Source organism: Solanum tuberosum, unplaced genomic scaffold (assembly GCF_000226075.1).
Source record: "Solanum tuberosum cultivar DM 1-3 516 R44 unplaced genomic scaffold, SolTub_3.0 scf00234, whole genome shotgun sequence".
In the NCBI taxonomy this organism is placed as follows: Eukaryota; Viridiplantae; Streptophyta; class Magnoliopsida; order Solanales; family Solanaceae; genus Solanum; species Solanum tuberosum.
Genome location: NW_006239168.1, coordinates 692,593 through 702,772, shown reverse-complemented (window position 1 = coordinate 702,772; position 10,180 = coordinate 692,593). Strand labels below are relative to the sequence as shown.

Below are 10,180 nucleotides of genomic sequence, written 5' to 3'. Positions count from 1 at the left end.
TCTTCTTCTTTGTTGAAATCTTCTTGAACCTCTCTTACTTTTCCCCCCAAAATTTGAGCATATTTTTTTGTTGAAGGAAAAAAACTCTCCCCATCTCTCAAATCTTGCACAAGTATGTTTTTTGCTCTTGATTCTAGTCTTTATATATACATATATGATTATTGTGGTTATTTTTTATTTCTTCAACTAAAAAATCCCTTATCATTCTAAAATCAACAAAAAATTACAAATAATATTAGGTATGTTTCTATGTATTCAATTCTGAAATTAAGGTTATAATTATTTTGTTTAATATTTTGTTTTTATTTGTTAACTGTTGAATGAAGAGAAATCATTCATAATATTCTTTTATCTTCTTAGTTTATATTGAAGCCTAGTTTTTCGTTCATCTTGTTATTTACCGTCTCATTTATCGTAGAATAGAATTGTAATGATATATTTTAATTAATCAAAATTTGTTTTGTTTGCATTTTTGCTTATTTATTTTTTATATCTTGAACCCACTTCCTGAAAATCCTGGGTCCGCCACTGCAAACAAAGATGATAGATAGCAGAAGAACACAAAAAACTCACAAAATAGAGAAATTTACAGCCTTCATAGGAGAATTTGCACACAAGATTATCAAGCTTTCTTCTCAGTATGTTGGATGATCTCTCAAAATTATTGTGTTTTTTTTGTCAGAGATTTGGAGTCAAACAATAGGCGAAAGTAAATATAGAGGGATATCCCTCCCAACGGTCATATTTCAACAACTTTTACAAAATTGCCCTGCTTTTACATGCTAATCACAAGAATGATAATTATGTGATGTTTGGTATTGTATTGAAGAGTAAGATATTTTAACAACATAGTTTTTCTAATATTTGACATGGTAACTTTTATGAGTTTTTTGGTGTAGTTCAGTCAAGACATCCAAATTACTCGTTAATGTTACTCATCATATATATGATAAACAATTCATTAAAAATGGTGGATATTTGATATTCGATTTGGTTTTTAAAGTTCAATTTGATGATTCAATATTAAAAATAGCTAACGAATATCTCAATGATAGGAAAAGCAATGTTCACAATGACGTATGTGCTATTCCCCTTTATTAGTGACCAATGTGTATTCATATAACTTAAGAAAAGTAGATAATAAAAATGATCAACTATTTGCTTTAAAATTCCTTTCTTTAAAGTTCCACACACTTATAAATTGTAATGAATCAATTTTTCAACTACTTCAATTTGATATACTATTAAATTTGGATTTGGACCTTGTATGTCGTTGTTCATTTTAATTGTTTCCATTTCATCAAGAGTTTGGGAATTATGCCGCAAGAATTAGACTTTTGTGTAATACATCATGATCAAAACAGAGAAAATTACAATCATCAAGGATGTGTTTGGTATGGAGGAAAACATTTTTCAGAAAATGTTTTTCAAATTTCCCATGTTTGGTTGGTGGATAGAGTTACACGATCCATGTTGCTAGTGGGAAGTATCCCGTGAAAATTAGATAGAGTGTGCAAGTTGGACTGGACACCACAATTATTTTACAAAAAGAATATCAAGCTGTTTGCAATTGCGAATTAGTATGCCAACTTATTATACAAGGTAACTTGATAGAAGGAGGAGACCTCTTCGCAAACGCGTTATCTAAAACTACTAAATAAATGTTTTCACCTCTTAAATTACATGAGCTCAAATCATTCAAAGTATTACCCATTCACTAGTGCTTTTAGGGGTCATTTGGTAGAAAGATTGATAATGCAGAGATTATTTTTTATCAAGTGTTTGGTTCATTATTTCCCATCTAATCTTGTGTGTGGTTTAAAACTCTACAAGAAGCTTCTTTCCAATTATACCCTTGAATTATTATAAGATAATTTATTTCATGTATAGCATTATGACATATTTTCATGTTCATTCCATTGGTGAGCTTTAGTGCATTCTATTGGCCAATATTACTCATCACATTATCCTCTCACATATGACTATTTCTAGAAATGAATTGTTAATAGTCCCCAATATTTGTATCGGATGGTTTTGACATTATTTAAGTGATACTTAAATACTGAGGGTTCGATAAGTATATTTAAGTTTCTAAATTTGATACAAGTTCAGTCATAGTAAAAAAAGGAAAACCAACTCTTTTCTTTTCTTTCTTATACCGAACGTCTACAAAACAAAAACCATTTAAAAGAAAGTACAAAATGTTGAATACATATAAACACTTGCATGTTTGTGACTGGAAATTTTCTTTTTATCCTTTTTCTTCTCTTGAACCCTTCACTTGAAAGAAAACCAACTAGTCTATTTCAATTTCTGATGTACATTTGAAGCCATATGTCAATACAACTAAATGTCAAACTTGCAGAACCAACAAACGTTTTTCACCCCTCCCAACTTTCCAACGACACTTCCTCTTCTATCATGTTAGTATCTTCTTGGCTCTCATGAAGCCACCTTAAGTACAACGTTATATATGGGTGATATTCATCCATTTTTTGTCCGAACTTGAGGCAAAGAACCTGAAATACAAATATATAGAACTTCAAACATTTTCTTTGTTAATATATAGTCATAGATAATGCTACATAATTCAAACAGACAACATTTACTTAAAAATTTAAACAAGACTAGTCATAGGAGGCCACATTAATAAACTTAACAAAAAACACAAGCAAGGGAAGAATTTGGCCAATTTCATGCTGAATAATAACAGACATTTGCTTCCTCTTGTTGCTGAAGTCCAAAGGATTAAAATTTTGCTTCTTTGATCGAGGAAAGTTGGACCTAGTGTGAAGAGTTGGAATATTCTACTTACATTGTTGCTTCCTCCATGGCCCATCACCGAAATGTAAACTAATTCAGCCTCAATTTAAAGGATGAGAAAACCTGGTAGCAAGGTTACAAGTCAAGTTATAGGACAAACTTTAACAAGTTAAGAACAAGATATCATGAGTTAAAGCCAAAATAGACATGGATAGCATTCAAGTTATGCGAGAACAGAAATCAACCTTACGAGATTAAGCTAACATGGATGAGAATCTATAACAATGAATCAAAAACGAAAGAGAAGACAGCCAAAACTACGAATAAACCATATGAAGAAACAAACTGTACAACCAGTGTACTCAAAATCACAACCAAACGAACATTTGTTCATTGTGAGCAAAATAAGACGGATATATCAAGTCAACGAATTTAACGACTGACATCTAATATATCATATAGATCACCAGAAAGAAAGGCTAAGCAGCTCATTCGAATAATAACACTTAAACACTGACTATATATCAAAGGTAAACAACCAATCTAAATGCATGATTCCTCCAATAAAGAAAGCAACAACTAACTTCTAGGCTTATCATTCACTTAAACCACAAAACCATTCAACCCAAGCGGCTCCTTATACGAGTTTATAACGACATGATAGAAAGCTGAAGGCAGATCAATCAGAAGAGAGGAGCAGGTAACGATTTTGAATTGTGTGTTTGACATTATCTTATTAATTTAACGTGCAGACTTGGAAACATTTCAGGGAGAAAAGGGCATATCGGATAATAGAAGATGCGAATGAAGTGCTAAGGGTGGTTCAAATTGTGCTGCTATGTACTCAAGAGTCACCTATTATGCGTCCAGATATTTCAACAATTATTAAACTACTTACACAAGAAAACTTATATAGAAGTGCATGTTCCTTCAAAGCCTCCTTTCATTGATATGGTTCCGAACAACATGGTTCTAGCTCCGATCAGAAAATTTTGGAGATTATTATGAAGCCATCCGCCTGTAAAATTTGTTAAATGTAAAAGGTTCAAGCAAGGGATGCGGATAGAAAATACTAAAAGATCACCATGAATATTCCCACAAAATTGAGTGGAGTTAACGTACATTCAATCTGGAAGGCAGGGCTTGTCTAGTGCAACTTACAATTCAAGTTTAGAAACTTGAAATTTACACAAGTCATCTATTTTCTTGATTTGATACTATAAACATCACAAACTAAAAATGTAAAGACTACAAAGTTACGTATACATAAAAGGCTTGGGCAGAAGAGGGGGGGGGGGGGGCAGTTACATATCTAGGACCCTTGACACAAATAGATGCGTCAGAAGTTCCATATACTGGATTACAAAGGAAATAACAACAGACGGGGAGCGAATTTCCACTACTCTCCTCTGGATATATAATTATTAATAATGCGCACAGATGGCGTAATGGCGTAATGGGTGTCTAGGGTTCCAGCTTCAGTGAAACCACTCTACACTGCCTGTTACGATTGGCTGTCTTCTTAAACACTACGGAGATACAAGACGGGGACCACTATGGTCGCCGGACTCTTTGCACAGCCCTTCAAGTAAGCCACTGAAGACATGAATTGAGTTAATATAGATAACAGGAACTATAGGACATTAGGATATAGTAAAAGAATAGCAGTAACTTCATTCCTAAATAGCAACAACAGATTCACTGAAGTATCTCAATAGCTTTCCGTCATAATGGCTGCCCGGGGAAGGGCCAGACCACAACAATATAGTACATAGCCTTACCCAGCACTTCTGCAAGGTTGTTTCCACATCTCGAACATGTGACCTCGTGGTCACATGGTAGCAACTTTACCAATTATCTCAAAAAATAAAGTATCTCACTAGCAACAATTTACAAATCTGTTTAGATTTACTAAGGTAGAGAGTTTTAGAGAATGTCAACAGTGCTTGACGATCAAGACTAGCTCACAAAATATGTCTGCAAAATCCAAGAAATTCAAAACGGAAAAACATATAACTAACTAGGTAGAGGAAGCGCGATGGAACCATCACACCTATTGGAAAGTGAATAAGTCCGAACTTCATGTTTTGCAATAGGGTTTTTTCACATGACAAAGAAAACACGAGTGAGTCACCAATCAAAGCTGATTTAAAACAACATAACAAAACGTAATCATATTGCTGGAAAGATGGACAAAGAAAGTTGTCAAACCTTAGAGATATGGTTTCATCTGTGAGTCAAGAGAGAGATTATAGGAACCTTTTATCCGCCTCAGCTCCTTACACAACGTAATGAAGTCTCCCCATTTCATGTGGCACCTTCTTATAAACCGGAGAATCTGTAACCTGGACACCCCCTCCAAATAACACCATTTTCTTTGAAAAATTGATGATAGCTACCAAGCTTTATTTCTCTTCTAACCATAAACCTACATCCTGGAAAAACAAGAGCAGTAACAGAATGTCAGTCATTGTTGCTTTCCCTCGTGGACGTATTTTATTCGTCAACCTCGTGTTTTTTCGTCTCCCTCAAGTAAGTAACACCACAATCAAATGGATAGAGGTCAGAGCACACATGATTATAATAATTTAGGCTATTACAAATTACAACTATCCCACTTAAGAATATCATGCTCCATCTTGCACCCAAGGGTCTGGCCTAAAGGACAATGAAATGGGTGATAACCATGAGGTCTCGGGTTCAAAAGACAACCACTAGGTGATTTTTTGTCTATACACACTATAGATAAATTGTTATCCTACGTAGTGGTAGGACAGAAAAGCATATATGTCTGTCGTAGCTCTACTTCAGATGATGGCAATTTTCAAGATTCAAAAATACATATAAACAGTAATTGTATGTTTACAACCTTACACCTCTCAACTTATTGTTTCCATCTAACCTTGCATGATGCCTAATCCTCAAAAATCGACACGTCATCTAAAGCTCATGGATGACCAAGCACTACCAAATATAGTAACTGCATAGCAAACCAACTATATAGTTGTCCAGAAGAGACACAAAGTCATCTTAAAAGTACCAGTTTCAAAACAAAAAAAGCGACAGTGATCTAAAAGTGTTTAAACGCTTATAGGTGGAGTCAACAAAATAAACAATCAATTTTTTACTTCTATTTTAGAGTGAAAAAATTCTCAAGTATGACACCTTTTTGCAAAGACAAGAAAGTTTGTCAAGCAGTTCTTTGCTAAACAAAACGAAACAAAAGAAGAGTGCCAAAAGAAAAAACCTTTTCTACGGATAAAAGCTCACACATGCCGCAAATAGACTTCGGTTGATATATTGCTTTCAAGACCAGAGGCAAATATATGATTTGATTTAAGGACCCAACAATAGATCATGAGTTTCAGACCACGGAACTGCTGACAGACAGTTTGACTCTGAGGAAGGTGGAAAGGGGCAAAAAACGGAGTGCTAAGCTTGTGCATGAACAATGCTTAACCCCCAACATCCACCCACCCCAAAACTAGAGGGAAAAAAAACTCATTTTATGATTTAGTTAAGTCTTGCGGGAGAAAACTCATCACTTCATCTCTCCAATATGGCCCTCTTATGTCAAATTCAGTGCAAGTGTTCTTTTTCAATTTCTCCATCATAACCACAAATTTTCGTCTCTTCCTCCCTTTATTAGAACTAATTGATCAATACTAAGTTTCTTGGTCTTATTCTGGTGCAACTGTCAGATGGATTTGCTACGAAAAGTTGTGACACAAACATTGAAGTAGCATGTAGGATACCAAATTCGCCACCACAACAACAACATAAAGATGGAACACGCCATTTACTAAAAGTCAGGTAAAAGGCTGTGGTAAAGATGCCTTAAAGTGAAACTAACTCAAACTTCCCACACCTCGGAGATGCTAAGAATTCCCAATGAAATAGCTGTGTTTGTAAAATATTTCTTTTTTTCTAGAGAACGAATTTCAATGAATGGAACTTGCACTTTTGTCAAGTCGCACAAGTAAAGGCATTTTTTTCGCTCAAGAAGGAAATGCCAAAAAACTCTCAACAAGTTTCGGCAGAAGCAAAGTAAATAGTGTGCTACTCTTGAGACAAACACAAGGTTAAGGAATGACGAAGGCTCACTTCTTGCAGATCCCAAACCTTTTCAAGCTCTTGCTGGAAGTCCTCTACATTTGACCATTACAAGACTCGATATTACCTTCTCTGTTAGGATATGTCAGCAGATTCATGCAATCACTAAAAAATCCTCACCTGGAAGCTGCAAAGAGGATTCAGACTATATTTTACTCTTGGCGAAATAGGTATTTCTTGGTGCAACAAAAAGCAAGACTCAATTTATTATCTATTACGGAGGTGGAATATAAAACATCAATTGTTACAGCTCAAGAATCAAGAACGTGTATGGCTCCAAAGACTTCCCAGAGGCTAGCATTTATCTATATCAAAAAGAAAAGGAATTTTTTGGAGACAATCAAAGTGGCATAAAGCTTGCAAATAATCCCATATTCCTTACAAGAACTAAGCATTGAGGTGGAATATCATTTCATCCAACAAAAATTCTTGATGGAACTATAAACACTTTAGAAGTGTGATGTCAGGAAAATATTGATGATACGTTCACCAAGTTACTTTGTTTGGGTTCTTCATCATCAAGCTGGGAGTAATTTTCGAAATATCACTTTAAGGCGGAGTGTGAAAAAATTAAAGTAGATCTTTTGGAATATCATGGATTTTTTAATAAAGTTTCTAGAATGACCTAGGGTAATATCTTGAAGAAATATCTACATCTTCTAGAATCTTGCAAGAAGATAAGGTTAAGTAGATCTTCTTGTAGATATATCTAGATCTAGAACCATCCCAAGACAAGTGTAGGAGTGGTCTTGTGCTTTTGTAACTAAACCAATTTCCAAAAAGCTTTCTAGCATAACCATGATTTTCTATCTAAAATCATCTTTCTCTTTCGAAGTGGCCTCTTTAGTGGAGTCCTCCAACCTTAATTATCGATCTTGGGATAGTAGAAAGTCTCTAATTTATTATTTGATGTAAAGGATAGAAAAAGTCTTTCTTGGCGAGCTTGAACCATCTTGGAATTGAGAATGTGTCAACTCTCTAGAGCAACTTTGTTTGTGGTTTCCTTTTAAATTCCTCTTACAGTGTCCAAAGCTTCACGACATAGATAAACTAATTAGGTATCCTATGGAATGATCACACAAGGGGGAAGACCAAAAGAGTGTGCCAGCACAAAGCTAACACTTTTATCGACATTTCACCATGAGCGTGTCAAATTTTGCTTAATGTGGTTTACTTGTTTAGACCTATCTTTGTCCATTTTTACAGAATAAAATTATTGAGCAATTCCAAATTCGAAGCAAAATCAGACCCTCAAACAAAAAATAAAAAGTACAGTACTTATCTTAGCCAACATGAGATTTTCTATGAAGACCCCAAAGAGAAACTTGGATAGAATCGTTGGATGTAATCCCAGCACCATCATTTTCTATTTTGATGCCAAATTTTGTGATTTCTTCTGCTTTTTGGGAAATCATAATCAGCATAATCTAGAACCAAGCTTATTTGCTACATTTATCTTAATTACATATATAATCTGTGAAACCAGATACAACTACACACGCTTTGTCTTTTCTTTCTCTTTGGGTAACAGTGGTGTCCGACTTAGATGTGCACACCTCTCAGCTATTCCACCGGCTAGCTGCTACCTCCTAGCCATGTATTGGAAACTCTGTTCATCAAGGTTTTTTGAGAATGGTCCCAATATTATAAATCAAACCAAAACTCTCTGTTCATCAAGGCTTAGACAGCTGGGAATAAATCACTCAATATTTTCCATATTTACTGGGATTTGAGTCTCCAAAAAGTGCACACTTTTCACACTTCTCAGCGGTTTCTAAAGACATTTCTCTTTCTATTGCAGATAAGCCTAATGATAAGGGAAGGGGGTTTCAGAGTTGAAATAGGTACCTATTTAGTCACTGGTGTGGCACCAAATTATATAGAGCTGGTATTAGGATGACAAAAAAATAATTCTCAGCAGGCAAATTATTTACTTTTACAGCAGGCATTTATAAGTATATTCTTGTTTTCACCTGATAATTTGTTATGTGAAATATCCATTTCCTTGAGATTTATCAATTTTCCAAATTCAGCTGGCAAGGAACCGGTCAACGAATTGTTCAGACTAAAAAGGTTTAGCACTGATAAACTGATGCACTGCCCGAACTCCGGAGGTATGTTTCCTTCTAATTCATTGTCCTCAATGTGCAAAGAAGACAAAGATGTTAAGTTACCAATAGAAGATGTAATCTTTCCTGATAACTTGTTTCCATTCAACGTCAGTCCTTGCAGGCGTCGAAGCTTACCTAAAGACTCAGGAACAATACCTCTCAACTAGTTTTTATATTTTTTTGAGACAGACATCTCGAGTAGTGTTTATCCAGTGATAGAAGGGTCAAATTAACAAAATTTTCTAGTCCTGTAGGAAGAAAACCAACCATCATATAACCAAGAGCAAATATTTCTAGCCTCGTGGAAAGGTTGATTGTTTTAGGCAATCCGCCTACCAAAATGATGTCCTCAAAGCTAAGAACTTGCAAACTTGTGCAGTTAACTAGGAAATCAAGAAACCTCAAGTCCTCACTTGTGTTTCTTCCAAGACAATAGATCTCAAAGTTGATCCTGTACAACTCTTTCAATTGTCCTAAACTCGTAGGGACATTTCCGTTGAGTTAATTTTGAGACATTTCAAGTACACCAAGTTTTGATGCATTTGATAATGAAACAGGAATTGTTCCGGTGATATCATTCACATCACCTGCAAACATCTCAAGATTTGGAAGAGCTTAAGGCCTATATAGAAGCACTCCATACAACAAGTTTTGACTTTTGATTAACAGAGAAATAGTAAACAGATGATACCATACAGAGAAATAGTAAAAGAGATTGAGGAATTGTATCATACAGAGAAATAGTAAAAGAGATTGAGGAATTGTACCATACAGATTTCGATGAACTTGGAAGATTTGCAAGTTTGACAAACGTCCAATATCTCGAGGTATTGGTCCTTGTAGATTGTTTATTGCAAGGGAAAGACCTCAAAGAGACCAAAAGTTATATCCAAGATGGGGTACAACCTGTGAGATTGTTGCTTCCAAGGCCTAAATAATTTACCTTTGAAAATCAAATGAACTGATCAGGTAATATTCTAGAGCAAGTGATCTAATATATTTACTTCCAAATAAGATTGAGATGTTGTAGCTGTAAGAGGTTGTCAATTCACCATGGAAGCTATTATTACTAAGATTTATCAATGTTAAGAACGTGAACTGTCAAATTGCAGTAATGGAGAATTGTTCCAAAAAGACATGACTTTGATTGAATTGTTCCAACGGGCCGACCCCGCCCCATCAAGGCACACCCT

The 10,180-nt window shown here is 35.0% G+C and overlaps 2 long non-coding RNA genes across 11 annotated transcripts in view; both read right to left on the bottom strand.

Moving 5' to 3' along the window:
- Positions 1 to 691, bottom strand: part of LOC102600518 (uncharacterized) — a 6,085-nt gene extending 5,394 nt beyond the window's left edge. For both annotated transcript variants that reach the window (XR_001474725.1, XR_001474726.1), the window contains exon 1: positions 574 to 691. This is a non-coding gene — a long non-coding RNA (uncharacterized lncRNA). The remainder of the gene's footprint in view (positions 1 to 573) is intronic.
- Positions 692 to 2,165: 1,474 nt separating this feature from the next.
- The window catches only part of LOC102600184 (uncharacterized), a 10,011-nt gene continuing 1,996 nt past the window's right edge, over positions 2,166 to 10,180 (bottom strand). Inside the window, exons 2-8 of one of the 9 annotated variants that reach the window (XR_001474714.1) lie at positions 9,755 to 9,930; positions 6,868 to 7,003; positions 4,975 to 5,198; positions 3,886 to 4,359; positions 3,662 to 3,781; positions 2,816 to 2,886; positions 2,166 to 2,519 (exon numbers count right to left, since the gene is read on the bottom strand). This is a non-coding gene — a long non-coding RNA (uncharacterized lncRNA). Of the gene's footprint in view, positions 2,520 to 2,815; positions 2,887 to 3,661; positions 4,741 to 4,974; positions 5,199 to 6,867; positions 7,004 to 9,754; positions 9,931 to 10,180 lie in introns of all 9 variants that reach the window. The other 8 variants (XR_001474713.1, XR_001474709.1, XR_368108.2 and 5 more) reach the window with 8 other exon arrangements.